Source organism: Mauremys mutica, chromosome 1 (genome assembly GCF_020497125.1).
Source record: "Mauremys mutica isolate MM-2020 ecotype Southern chromosome 1, ASM2049712v1, whole genome shotgun sequence".
Classification (NCBI taxonomy): domain Eukaryota; kingdom Metazoa; phylum Chordata; order Testudines; family Geoemydidae; genus Mauremys; species Mauremys mutica.
In genome coordinates this window covers 172,406,044-172,421,383 of record NC_059072.1, presented here as the reverse complement: position 1 = coordinate 172,421,383, position 15,340 = coordinate 172,406,044, and the positions used below count along the sequence as shown (strand labels likewise).

The 15,340-nt window shown below is 41.3% G+C and overlaps 1 long non-coding RNA gene across 1 annotated transcript in view; it reads right to left on the bottom strand.

Annotated features, from left to right (window-relative positions):
- The window catches only part of LOC123354445, a 79,732-nt gene that overhangs the window by 15,085 nt on the left and 49,307 nt on the right, over nt 1–15,340 (bottom strand). Inside the window, exons 2-3 of the long non-coding RNA XR_006574757.1 lie at nt 3,157–3,267; nt 1,707–1,760 (exon numbers count right to left, since the gene is read on the bottom strand). This is a non-coding gene — a long non-coding RNA (uncharacterized LOC123354445). The remainder of the gene's footprint in view (nt 1–1,706; nt 1,761–3,156; nt 3,268–15,340) is intronic.

Genomic DNA, 15,340 nt, shown 5'->3' with positions numbered 1-15,340 from the left:
AAAGGTTATTCTGATGTCACTGGGTTATAACTTCCACACAGATAAAATAAACGCTGTACACTGATATATGAAAACACAACCAAAGAAGAGGGTTGAGAATAATAATTTTTAATCCTCTGGAACTCCTTGCCAATACATCTGAATAGGAAGGGTTTCCCTTCTCTATCCTCTTTGAAACCATATTGCAAAATCTCTAGACATCTAGCTTTAATTTCTCCACGTAATACAGATAGAGCTGTCAAAGCAATACATCATTCAAAAGACTGGGATTTTCTAACAGGATTTTAAAGACACCCCTGCAATATGTATGAAAGCTGTGAAAAGATAGAAGCAAAAAAATCAGCTAGACTACAAAGTAAAGCTAAGCAAGAGTTGACAGATCTAAGGCGATTTTACTCTTTAGAGTTTCCCATCCAAGTATCAAAGTCTTTAATAATTATATCAAGAACCAGACTTCTTTGCCAAATATGTTTCAGTACCCAACATCCCCTATATAAGAAACTACCAGGGTTTGGTGGTTTATTTTTTTGTTTTGTTTTTTAAAAGTTTGATTGTTCTGACAAAGATGTAAATAATACAAACCTAAAAACAATGATCAACTCTACCTTATGAACTACACAGAGGGATTTGTGCTTAATGCCCAAAATGGTAAGAGGGACATTAGCATGTACATGATTTTAAATCTGCCTTTATTAAATTTTAGATCCTTCAAATTCAGAGACAGACAGTTTCTTGCTCTCGTGGGATCTGCCAACGTGGTGCATGCTGTGCTGTTATAGCAATCACAAAATTTACCTGGTGCAAGGAACTGGTATAGGTACTGGATGGGACCCTGTTATAAAATGTGCCTGTTTTATCCAAGTTTCATTTTTTATATCTTTCCCCTAAATAATTACACAGCTTATTGTTAAAAGACACTTTTAGCAAGGAAAAGGAATAAAACATGCGCGTATAGTGAATTACAGTTTAGTAATGTGCGCCAAATTCTGATACCCTTACCCCTTAGAATGAATGGGGCAACTTGTGGAATAAACTGCCATTCAGCATGAGAAGAGGTAGCAGAATCTGGCTCTATATCAATATATAAAAGCAAGGAAAATAGTTGAAAGATAATTATCATCTTCACAGTTCGCCATCATCAAAGGGTAAAAACAAGTCTGTGAAGGCCATTCTAAATATAAAGCTTTGTTGACTATATATGTGGTTTACCTTACCCTGGAGGCCTGTCATATGCCTTGTGGCGATATATCCTATAAAGTGTTCGCAAATTATTGTAGCTGTATGATAGACATACTATAGCCCCCCAAAACAAAAACAAAAAAACCCCACCACCCCACACACAACATCCCAGATACAACTCAGCACAGCAGTCTGAAAAATCATAAGGTTAAGTGCATCATACTTGGAATGACCTGTGGATTTTGTTTGAAAAATACAGTTTTCAGTTGCATTTGGTATTATCATGCCTCTGGCTGGTATGACCAACTTGCTGAAAAACTGAGATCATCTATAGCATTGAGCTTACTGTCACAGCATAAACCAATTCCAACCTGTTTATTGGAATCAGCAATGGCAAAAAGAAGCTTAACATAATTTCAGATCTGGGACCAAATTCATCCTTGGTATAGCTCAAGGAACCTCAAGATGTTACAATGCAAAGTAACTCATCAGCTTGCTGTGACCATTGACTTTCTTTACCTCTTTACCTTATTGGGTAGCACCCTCTCTCACGTGTCATTGACGTAACTTCAGACCTGATCCTGCAAACACATATGAGCCAAGTCAATGGGAGAGCTGATATGGAATATAAGTAACTTTACATATACCAGTGTTTTCAGCACTGGAGCCTTGCAAGAGAGGGACCTTGTCTTTGTCTATGGGGCAATGGCTCAACAATAGTAGAGAGTGAATTTTTTTTCCAGTTCACTAGCAATTCTGAAAACAGGTTTGGGTCAAACAAAACATCTTCTTTGACTCAACATGAAACGTTTTGTAGATTTCGAGCATGTAAATTTGAGGGTGGTCTAAAATAAAATTTAAGGACATTTTTAAAATGTCATTTAGAACCAAATTTTTTTATTTAAAAAAAAAAGTCAAAACATTTTAATTTTTTTTTTATTTCAACTGAAACTATTTGGCAAAACTAACATGGATTGGCAGTGTTTCAGTGCTGCTAAATCTGCATTTTTTGCAGAAAAAAAGTGTAAAAAAATGTCACATAGCTCTAAACAGTGATGACTGACATCTGTCAAACCAATGGTGTTCCACCACGCATGAATTAGGGCCCTTATTTGAATACTAGTGGGTGAAAGGCCATATTATTGCATAGGTTAAACAAAGTCACTCGCATAACAAAGCCCTAAATGGCTGAGAAGTTAAAAAATTGGATGGTAACAGACATGAATCCCAGTGATAATTTAACATGGTGATATTCTGAACAAAGAGAGCTCTCAACCATGTGTGTAGCTGCTTACTTCACTTCACATGGATTCAGACATTTTAAGGTTCAGAATGACACACACACTAATATTCTTGCAATCTTATGTAGATTAACATTTTAAAATCACTGTTGAACAAGAATAAAATGTTATTTACTTAATATGAATTTTGATTAATAAAACCCCTCTCAAGCTCTACAAACTAGCAAAATGTAAACAAAATATTGGACTAGCCCAGTGGTTCCCAACGTGGTGCCCCGGGAGAGCACCCGCCGAAATGCCGCCGAATTTCAGCGGCATTTCAGCAGGGACGCCTCTCGATGACGACGCTTGTCGACGGCAAGCAGCAGCATCGAGAGGCATCACCGCCGAAATGCTGCCAAAATTTGGCAGCATTTCGGCGGGTGCTCCACCGCTGTAGTGGTCCTTCGGCTGGCACCCGCCAGCCGAAAAGGTTGGGGACCACTGGAATAGCCTATTCAACCAATTTACAGCGAAACCTTCCAACAATAAACCACGTATAAACACTAAGCTTCCTTTTCTCTAATTCACCAATCATTTGATCTCTGTCTTTGCTGTCACCGAGAAAATAGTTGTGCCTTGCAGTATATCCCAAAGTCAACAACTTCAGGCTATTTAAAACCATGCAAGTTTTGGGAAACTAAATTAAAAATGAACTGTACAAAATAAAAGCAGTTAATAAAAATATAACACCTACTTGAACTCATGTGTGCTGCCACCACACTCCAACCTAGCTCTGTGGTAACTGTCACATGAGCATCCTGTTGCAGAGAAGGCTATGCTGTGGTAGGAAAGTCTATCACAGGATCTGAAAAAAAGGGGAGTTTTAAGTTAATAATGTGTTAGATATCATCCTTAACTTGGGTAAAGGTTATCCTCTTCTCTTCCTTTCCTTGAGCCAATGAGGGAGCGTGTCTTGTGGTTAAGAACAGGGATCTCTTTCTGTCAAGAGCATGAGTTACATCCGCACTTCCACCATGAACACACAGTGTGAAATTGGGAAAGTTACGTAACCTCTGTGCTTCAGTATTCAGTCCATGTTCATTTGATGAAAATCCACACATTCACTTTGACATTATTCAAAACTCTTCATTTTTTGACACTGGTTTGTACAAGCAATTTGTTATTTGCAAAAATGTTCATGAAAACCAGCCTCCAAAACATGCAGAAAAATGTTCACACAAAGACTGACAGTAGAAATCTTCATGAGGTCAGTTTGAGATCTAATGGAGTAAGGTACCAGGCAATACAACAGAGGGTGGCAGAATCAGGCCCAAAAGTAATATAGATTCTAGGACTGGAAGGGACCTCGAGAGGTCATCGAGTCCAGTTCCCTGCCCACATGGCAGGACTAAATACTGTCTAGACCATCCCGGGTAGACATTTATCTAACCTACTCAAATATCTCCAGAGACAGAGATTCCACAACCTCCCTAGGCAATTTATTCCAGTGTTTAACCACCCTGACAGTTAGGAACTTTCCAAATGTCCAACCTAAACCTCCCTTGTTGCAGTTTAAGCCCATTGCTTCTTGTTCTATCCTTAGAGGTTAAGGTGAACAAGTTTTCTCCCTCCTCCTGATGACACCCTTTTAGATACCTGAAAACTGCTATCATGTCCCTCTCAGTCTTCTCTTTTCCAAACTAAACAAACCCAATTCTTTCAGCCTTCCTTCATAGGTCATGTTCTCAGGACCTTTAATCTTTCTTGTTGCTCTTCTCTGAACCCTCTCCAATTTCTCCGCATCTTTCTTGAAATGCGGTGCCAGAACTGGACACACTACTCCAGTTGAGGCCTAACCAGCGCAGAGTAGAGCAGAAGAATGACTTCTCGTGTCTTGCTCACAACACACCTGTTAATGTATTCCCAGAATCATGTTTGCTTTTTTTTTGCAACAGCATCACACTGTTGACTCATATTTAGTTTGTGGTCCACTATAACCCCTAGATCCCTTTCTGCCATACTCCTTCCTAGAGAGTCTCTACCCATTCTGTATGTGTGAAACTGATTGTTCCTTCCTAAGTGGAGCACTTTGCATTTGTCTTTGTTAAACTTCATCCTGTTTACCTCAGACCATTTCTCCAATTTGTCCAGATCATTTTGAATTATGACCCTATCCTCTAAAGCAGTTGCAATCCCTCCCAGTTTGGTATCATATGCAAACTTAATAAGCGTGCTTTCTATGCCAATATCTAAGTTGTAGATGAAGATATTGAACAGAGCTGATCCCAAAAGAGACCCCACTTGTTATACCTTTCCAGCAGGATTGGGAACCATTAATAACTACTCTCTGAGTACAGTTTTCCAGCCAGTTATGCACCCACCTTATAGTAGCCCCATCTAAGTTGTATTTTGCTAGTTTATTGATCAGAATATCATGCGAGACCATATCAAATGCCTTACTAGGCAGTAGTAAGGACAGCAAGAAGCTGACACCATACAGCTTACTTACAAGTACCCCCTAATTACCTTCACACGTCAAGTCTCTCCACATGACACGTAAAGAAGGTTTGCTAAACTGGCTGCATCCGTCTTTACCATTAAAGATATTGGGGAGCATGGTTCTAGGACTTTTAATTTATTCTTTTGGAACAGGGGTGCGCAAACTACTGCCCGTTGACCAGATCCGGCCCACAAGTAGTTTTAAGCCAGCCCCTGAGCCACACCAAGCGGCTCGGCCCTGCTCCGGCCGGGGCGCTGGGTCAGGGGCCAAGCCGCATGGTGTGGCCCTGCTCCAGCCAGGGGGCAGGGGCAGCACCATGTGGCTCGGCCCTGCTCCAGCGCTCCGGCCCCGCTCCGGGGGGCACTAGGGTGGGGGCCACACCCCTGAGCCTCTCCCCACGCCCCAACTTCCTGCCCCAGCCCTGATCCCCCTCCCGCCCTCCAAACCCCTCGGTCACAGCCCAGAGCACCCTCCTACACCCCAACCTCCTCATCCCCAGCCCCATCCCAGAGCCCACACCCCAGCCCCAATTTTGTGAGCATTCATGGCCCTCCATACAATTTCTATTCCCCGATGTGGCCCTCCGGCCAAAAAGTTTGCCCATCCCTGTTTTAGAACATGGTCTCACTCTCACTCTCACTCTCACACTCCAAATCCCATCTACTATCAGTAGTTAGTAGAATGTTTACCTCAGAATATTCGGAAAACAAGAATGGGAAGTTACACTTTCCTAACCTAAAAGGGCATGATTCTGCTCTCAAGTATAACTTCAACAGAATTATTCTTGATTTCAAAATGGGAAAACAGCGTGAGATCAATATCAGGTCTAAAAGGCAAACAAACAAAAACGCACTATTGGTTTTTATTTTTTGTGAGGGTTTTTTTTTTTGGCTGGAGAGAGAGAGGGTGGGTTTATTGTAGTAATATCAAAGTTGGCTCCAATTCAGCGCTGCTTTCCCCAGGAAGCAACGATAAAAATGATACCACTTAAAGTTTCTTTTGTTGTATGATGCGTCCAGATTTTTGATACAAACTCCATCATTTCATGACATTTTGGAATAGAAAATGCATTTGAAGATAATGTAGTCTAGTCTGAAGATTTTAGTAGTTATTGAAAAAGCTTTTATGCTTTAAGGATAGAGAAAGCACAATATGTTATACTCTAGGTACATTATCTACTCTTTGCAATTTTACTTATTTATTGGAACAATTTGATATATTTCTTGGCCTTAAGACAGACTTTTGAGCAGTTCAGAAGACTGTCAGTTAACCAGTTCAATACATCTACTCCACTGCTCTGCTGGTTCACCACTGTCCATTAAATTCCTCTGGAATAAGTGGGACGTAAAGCCTGTTACACTTTAGGCCATGTTGTTTCTCAGATTCAACAGCATGCCCTAGAAGGCCACGGATTTAGTCTTTGCTTGTTCCTGACGACTGGAAACTACAAACAATGCAATCAAGCCTCTGATTCAGTCTTCCAACCTGACTGAGACAGACCAGGGATTGTTCATGCCACACAGAGAAATTAGATTAAAAAAATAAAAACAACCAAAACACAAATACAAGCCAGGCTGCTCCCAAAGGCAGACAGGAGGCTGCTCCCAAAGGCAGAGAGGAACAACTCACCCCACCTTGCTCTAGGATGGCTCTTTCCAGACTGACTTTGTTCGCACACTTCCCAACAGGTCCCCTTAGCTGGCAAACAGCATCAAGAAACCCGCCACTCTTGAAATGATAGCTTACAATTCCAACACAGTGCTCAATACACCACAGATTCTATTAGAAATGGGAGGGAAACAGTCTTCCATACTGTGAATATCTTTAGGAGCTCAACACTTTTTACTGGCTCGAGCTGGGATGAAAAGAAAAAAAATCCCCAAAATATTTGCCAACTGACAAGGAGAACTTATTTCCCATGTCAGGCCAATTAAAACACTTTAAAAAAAAAACCTTTTTCAATCTAATTGTCTTAAATTTCGAAACAAAAAGTTGCTCTGAAGCAGAAAAACCGGAGTCTTTCCTTATTGAAAATGTCAAAAATAAAAACATTAAGGCAGTTTCAAAACTTGTCTCAACATTTTTTTTTGAGTAGGGAAGTTCAAACCCAACTCGGTTTTGCGTAGTTTCAGTTTTGACAATCTGCATTTTTGACAAACAACAATTGATGTAAAAATTCCTGACCCAGCTGCAGATTCTACCAGATGAAGATGGCTGTAGAAAGGAGCACACTTCTCTTGTCTTTTTTTATTCTTTCATTGTCAAGGGAAATGAAATTTAACAGTGTTGTGATTGAAGCCCCAGTTCAGCAAGATACATGTTTGAAACTTTAAGCATGAGAAGTTCCCACTGGCCTCAATGGGACTAACTCCAAATCTTAAAATTACCCACATACTGAGATTTAAGCTGAGAGTTTTGGTTCAAAGACAGTTAACTCATTCAGGGCTGCCCCGGGGAGGGGGACAAGTGGTGCAATTTGCCCCAAGCCCTGGCCTGGCAGCGGTCCAGGTCTTCAGCAGCATTTCGGTGGCAGGGGGCCCTTCAGTGCTGCTGAAGACGCAGAGCAACTGAAATGCCGCCGAAGACCCAGACCGCTGCCAGGCCGGGGCTTGGGGCAAATTGCACCACTTGTCCCCCTCCCCGGGGCAGCCCTGAATGGGTTAACTGTCTTTGAGTACAAGCGCCGCAGCTCCCCCACTTTGCCCCAGACCCCCTGAATCCTCTGGGCGGCCCTGAACCCGTTACTTAAATGTTACGTTAAAGAGAAAAACTGGTCTTGTATCTTGGCAATTTTTCCTGCAAGTAAATAGAGACACAGGCCCTGATTCTGTCCTCATTGATACTAATGTAATCCCTGTGACTTCAAAGGGCTTTACTCCGGATGTAGAATGCTGAAAGGGAGAGCAGAATCAAGTCCACAAGGCTGAAACCTCAAGAGATCCCTGCATTTTAACAGTAGCCTTTTGGCACTAAGCAACATGCAATTAACCCTTCAACCATAACAACTAAACAGATTTCTGTTGCTGCAGCTGTTTTCACACCTAATTCATTTGCAAGAAAAATGTGGCAATTAAAAAACAGATGAGAAATTACAGTTAGAATATCCTAAAAAGCTTTCTTCGCAAGATTCAGGAAAAAAAATCCATCTTTGAAAGCATTGACATGGCTCCCACTGAAATAAACAGAAGCCAAGCACATGAGAGCAGATGCAGTCCTTGCTTTTGTGTTTAAAAGTGCTATGGGCTTAATACCCAGTTCACGTGCACTTCTCTCAAGTGTAACTCAACTGACTCAGAAGATTTATTTAGATTTACATTAGGGTAACAGAGCCAGGGCCGCCTGGGGGTGGAGGGCAATTTGCCCCAGGCCCCGGGCCCCTCAGGGGCTCTGCAAGCCCTGGCCTGGCAGCGGTCCAGGTCTTCGGTGGCATTTCGGTGGCAGGGGGCCCTTCAGTGCTGCTCAAGACACGGCACGACTGAAGGGCCCCCCGCTGCCGAAATGCAGAAGACCCAGACTGCCGCTGGGTGAGTGCAAGTGCCACAGCTCCCACGCTTTGCCCCAGCCAGGGCCGGCTCCAGACCCCAGCGCGCCAAGCGCGTGCTTGGGGTGGCACGCCGCGGGGGGCGCTCTGCCTGTCACCGGGAGGGTGGCAGGCGGCTCCGGTGGACCTCCCGCAGGCATGCCTACGGATGCTCCACCGGAGCCGCGGGACCAGCGGACCTTCCACAGGCATGTCTGCGGGAGGTCCACCAGAGTCGCGGGACCGGCGACCGCCAGAGCGCCCCCTGCGGCGTGCCGCCGTGCTTGGGGCGGCGAAATCGCTAGAGCCGCCCCTGGCCCCAGGCCCCCTGAATCCTCTGGGTGGACCTGAACAGAGCAGGATGAAGACCATACAATGAAACTCAAAAGATTCTGCTCAGCTCTACCTCTGAATTACCCAACAGCAACTGATGCATATGTACATATTTACCAGGCTCTTGCAGGAATCTTTAAACAAACACCAACTCCTCTCAATTTGGAGCTATACACCAGGTATTTTCCAAACTCAGTTTGTTCCCTCCTCAATTCTTCTCAGAATTTACATTAGGTAGATACAGCCAGATTAAGCAACCCTTATTTTGCAGCACAGTTTTTACTGACCACTATAAAATAGATTTAGTATCTGTTGCTGATACAGTGTTCATCAGTCATGAATGGCCTCCTCTCTGACAGCGACTTTACTCACTACGCCTAAGGAAGCTGAAATATATCACTTCTATGAGGGAGCTCGTAAAGATGATGTTTATGATGTGTAACCTAACCCTTAATATTTTAAATAATAAATAATTAAATAAATAAAATAATAATAAAATAATAATAAAATAATAAATAATAATAATGAGTGGGTGTATATTACTGGAGCAACTCAAGTAACCAACAGCAACCCAAAAAGCATTTTTAAAAACATAGCCGGATCATTTTCTTCCTGAAACATACAATAGTGAGAGAAACAACTAGTGGTCCCTAGAGCTCACCACTTGAGTTACGCTTAGGTTTATTCCTGTATTTACTGTAATTTAGGCCCCCATGCTATGAAGTGTCAATTCACTATCTTTGAGGATAAAATAGCAATATAAATACAATAGTGTGTGGGAGGGGGTTAACGTGTATATTTTCCTATATTCCATGTATAGTATGCAATGAAATCAAATAACCATCTTCAGCTTTTCTTTGAAGACCTCCCTATTGCATCTATGCACAAGTGTCCCCAATACTATATTATTACAGACTGACATATTCAGCAAATGCTGACACTGCACTGAGTGCATTCTTCAAAGTGACATCTCAGTAAGCATTTCTGTACAAGAGGGTATAGCATAATCACTAGCAAATCTTTATCTACCTAGCAGCACCCCAGCAAACAGTGCAATTATGAACATTAGGTCAGCTCAGGAAAGAAGAAATACCAAAATTATCCATCCTGCCTGTAGATCGCAGAGTATTCCATACTTACAAGTACATTGACATTTTTCCAAATATACCCAGATCTGCACTGTAAAATACATTCCATGATCAGTATATTTCTCTGCTTAATATTCTACATGGCTTTCTCACTGATGTTGCCTGCTGTTTTCATTCAAGCATTGGTCTTATTTCGGAATGGAGGGAAAAAACAAAACATGAAATCCAAAGCCTGATTTTGTGTTTTTCTTTTTCTTTTTTTTTAAATGTGAAAGCCTCATACTAAAGCCAGATCTGGGAAACACAAATAAAAATGGCCAAACATTTCTCCTAATGTAGCAATTTAAAAAAAACAAAAACACACCCACAGTAAAGTAGTTCAGTGATGAACACGGGCGGTTCTAGGTATTTTGCCGCCCCAAGCACGGCAGGCAGGCTGCCTTCGGCGGCTTGCCTGCAGGAGGTCCCCGGTCCCGCAGATTTGGCAGCACGCCTGCTGGAGGTCCACCAAAGCCGCGGGACCAGCGGACCCTCCGCAGGCATGCCGCCGAAGGCAACCTGCCTGCCGCCCTCATGGCAACCAGCAGAGCGCCCCCCATGGCTTGCCGCCCCAGGCACGCGCTTGGCGTGCTGGTGCCTGGAGCCGCCCCTGGTGATAAAAGAAACTGGCATTGCCCAAACCACATACAATATGTAGTGATGTAGGGTAGTTAATGTCCAAATTCACTTACAGATTTTGAATTCTCTAGAATCACTATTTGGTTAGTGGACTTTGTATTGTATCTACTACAAATTAGCTAAAATTAAGGTAATAAAACTAATCTCAGCATACTATGAACTGGTACATTCCAGAATTTACTCATTACAATACTGATTCAACAAGCTACTAAAACATGCTTAAAAGGTACATGCATGTAAGTTATCAATGGAACTACTCATAAAATTAAGCATTTACTTAATGGTCATGCTTGATCAGAGCCTGAAGGGCAAACACTTTCAACATGAGAACAGCCAATAGCAAGTAGTAACTAATGTATAATATCAGCTATAGCTACTCGGACTATTAAATCATATGTGCCAAAATTCTTGAAGTTTTCAGGATTAATGGATATGCTCACACATGGTGTGGTCAACTGAATATTTGCAAACACCTAGTGAATTGACTCAGAGCTTTTATTCAATTCATTCTACTTTCTATTTCCCTACAATAGCCCAGAGCTGGGGGAAATGGTTGTCTCATTTTACCTTTCAAAAATATGTTTTTTTTAAGGGAAGCAGAAATCCTAGGAGATTATTAGGATTTTATGTAAATTAGAGGGCTGTAGCCTAGCTGTTTGAGTACAGGGATTAGAGCTGGGAATTCCCAAGTTCTAATGCTGGCTATGACAGATTTCCTCTGCATGCTTGGGCAAATCACTTAACGTCCTCTACCAATTTCCTCATCAATAAAATGGGGGTATAATACTGTCTACCTAGCTCACAGGAAGGTTGTAAGTCTTAATTCATTTACATTTGTGAAATCCTTCAAAAAGGGTGAAGGACTGTAGGTTAATCAGCAATTCTATACAGGAGATCACTAAAAATGTGCTCATTCTATTACAACACAGGAGCCCAACACAGCCTTGCAAGTGTATCTTGTTGGGATTTTGTGGTTCCCAATGAGTCAGATGCTGGGCAGAATCAAGGAACTTCAGTTCGATGTGATATGATGTGATGCGATTCAATTCTATTCAACAAGGCTTTATTCAATGTGCACAAAGGGAGAGCCCCTGGTACAAAAATCAGGCTGAGTCCCTCCAGCAAGAAGCCCCTCCCTTTGCTATTTTATAGCACATGGCACTTACATAACAACAAGTTACATAACAAACCTTTAACCAATCATATTTAACCTTTCCATATATGGATTTGTTCATCACATGCCCATAGTTCTCCACTCCACATGTTGAGCTCACCCCCCTCCCCCTGGCCTCTAGAATGTTCCTAGGGTGGTGAGCCATAGCATGCTTCCCTATGCATAAGCACCCTGCAAACCACATTGTATCCAAAATGAACACAAGCATACCCATATATAAACCCTGGTTTATTAGGCAACTGTACACATACTAAAAAGATTGCAAGAGCTCTGAAAGGGCATGTGTTATGTCATTTATCTTTTGAACTACACAACTAACTATTTTGACCATGCTTAAACTGACAAAAGATTCTGGCCCAACATATCTGAGAGGCAAAATTCCACTAAGAAAATTGATTTTTAAGTCACAGGAGCATTAAAAAAAATCCAGAATTATTCAACTCCTGTTGTATGCAGTCATGTAAATTATGGTATCCCCAGAGACTTTGTTTTTAAATCTACACTATATTTTTAAGTATTCAAAATAAAACTCTCCCTTTCCCACACCCTCATACTAAAGCAGGGGTTTCTACAAGAAATATTGACAGACTACAGGGACATTAGAATGCACTGGTTTCATCAAGTGACTTTGGATTTGGGTTTGGTTTTTTAGACAACTAGGAAGAAGAGATTTTTTCCCCCTACATTAAAGTGTTAGGAGGATTGTACTTGTGTTAATGAGAAACATTATCTTACCAAAGAGAGCTTAGTATCCTCATTTCCATTTATATAGGAGATTGATTAATACTTAGCTAATTGGCACATTGAAATAGGGATTAACTGAATTTGCTTTTCTTCACAACCCAACAACTATAATTTAGATCCTTATTTAGATTTCAATCTTATTATTTTTGAAGGTAATCATCTTCCTGTTGTTAGAAATAAAATATCAAAGTACAACATTAATTGTATCTTACTTATGTTTCAAATTAGCTAATTAACATTACCAGAAAATTAAGTACAGTGTGCAAATCTTAAATCCCCAATTTTGGAGTCAAGTCTTCTACATAATACAGTAGAAGGGGGTATATGTTCTTGAGTGGTGTAAGGTCAAATAATTAGGAGCTGATATGAACTGTGATCATATGTTTATAGTACTGAGGTAATGGGATGATTCCTGACTATGTTTCACTACAATACATCTGGAAGATTTTTCTAAAATTTTGCCTCTAAATCCACAAATTGGCTGAAGATGTACAAAAATCCCTTTAGCTGACACATTTAAAGAGATCTGTGTCCGCACAGTTGATTGCAGCAAAGGTTTAACCCAAGTAACAGCAAAGGTTTAGCCCAAGTAACATGTATTACATGTGTTCCAATATTCATATCCTACCATATGAAACAAGCTCAACTGGTGAGTAGGAATAATTATTTTGGTCTAACCATGCCCCATTTTGAAGCTCTTTAGACACAAAGATGCAACTTTATGTAAACTATGTGTGTGACCAGCAAGCTGTCAGGAAATGGTGGGATTCCATCAGAATAGTAGATTTGAAGGGCTAGAAAGAGACTCTTCACCAAAGCAACAACTACTCCACTTTGGGTGATAAATACAAGTTTAGAGGCAGAATCAAGTCCTTAAAATTAAAGCCACAGGATTCCACCCCCACCACCAGGCACGCATGCACACACACTTGTTTGAGACAAGAGGGCAGGTGGTTTGATGTGGAATTTCAGAGAGCCTACATTACTAAAACCTTCCAAAGAATCCTGCCTAACTCTTAGTAGTAACAATGTATGTGTTTTTGTTGATTTCATGACAATGCACACATTTTAGGTAGCTCTTTTTTAGAGACGTCTCCTCAATCTCCCTACATGGTTACCATGATCACCATGATCATTAAGATTTAAATGGGAAGGCAATGTTGCCTAATGACTTAGAGCACTGGACTGGGACTCAGGAGACCTGGATCCTATTATCAACTCTGCCACTGGCCTGCTGGGTGACCTTGAGCAAGTCACTTTCTCTCTCCAAACCTCAGTTCCCCCATCCCTAAAATGGGGGTTAATGATTCTGACCTCCTCAGTCAAGTATTCTGAGATCTATTTATAAAAATGTTACATAAGAGCTAGATATTATTACCACACTTCTCAGAAGGGGTTTGCGTGTCTGAATTTTTCTCTTTTTAAAAATTTATTTTTTATTGAATGTTTTCCACAAATACAAGTAGCCCAAACAAAAAGTATCAATTTGCCTTCAACATTTAAGCTCCTATTTAAAGGTTTTGAGGGCAATCTTAACTTAATGCCCTTCTAAAAGGGTCTTGCATTAAATGATCATATAACACTGGGTAATGTGATACACTGCTCAGCAGAAGAGGTAACAAAGTAAGCAGAGGTAACAGGCATTACACCAGACACACACTGGTGACCTGTAAATGATTCAGCGCCTTGCAGACCCACAGTAGGATTATTTCAATTTCCTTAAATACAGTGTATTTGGTGGATTCAGCTACAGTTCCCATCAGTTCCCATTTTTCACAGGGCAATCCATCTGTAAACTGGAGCATCCCACTTCCTATAAACCAACAACCTCAAACTGCAACCCTGTTTCTACTAAATCCAACTCAGTTTGAGTAGAGGTTGGTTATCATGCTCTAAATTAAGCTCATAAGATATTGACCACATCCCAGAACACCATCTTCTGGACCAGCACAGTTTAAGGCCCTCCCCACAAGTCTATACAAACACAGCCAATAAGATCATTTTCTTTGCCCATTAATGCAAAACACACATTGCCCTTCTCTTGGAATACCTCCACTAACACACATTTGTCCACTGCAAGAAGTTCAAACTACTTGTCCTCACCTTCACAATATTGTCAGTCTCTTCCCCTCTCTATGCCTCTGCCCTGGTCTCTTTCAATGGTGCATCCACCTCCTCCACTCTGTTACTGATGCCTATTCAGGATTCTCCACTTTATCTTCTTCCAGTACGACCTCATGGCTTTTTTCCATGAGACCCAATAATTTGGAATGCCCTTCTCCTAAGTTAGACTACTAGGCTATTAAGGAGAAACTTAAATGAGAAGTTACCACCCGGTTTCCTAAGTTTTCTAATATTTTGCCTCAGAATCCACAAGTTGACTGAAGGTGTGTTACAAAAAGGAAGAAAAAAAATCACATGTGGTGAGAACTCCCTTTAGTTGACACATTTATATAGTCATTAACAAGAACACAGTCCTCAAAAAACAAGTATGAAAAAAGTAAATGTTTACTCCACTGCTGAATGCCTGCATCACCCCTAAATCTCTTCATCCAAGCAGCACCCCTTTTCCAGTATTTGGGATGGGGGAATATCACAGGATAACCCAACCTTGTTTTTAGGATGCCTAATTTCTCATATACACTTACACCTGGTCCACAAGACAGCTTGGGGACAACCCTTCCACTAGGCTTCCTGTTCAGTTAGATTCTGCTTAACAGAAACCAAGAATGCAGTTTCAAGGTAACCAACCCAAGGTTCTTGAATTAAACAGAACACTCTAATTAAAACCACAGCTGTAAAACATAACAAGAAGCATGTGAAACAGAACACCCATATGGTTTGCTTCCTGCAGAAAACTCCATACACACTCTAGGGTTGTGTTCTTCTCCCTAGAAGATA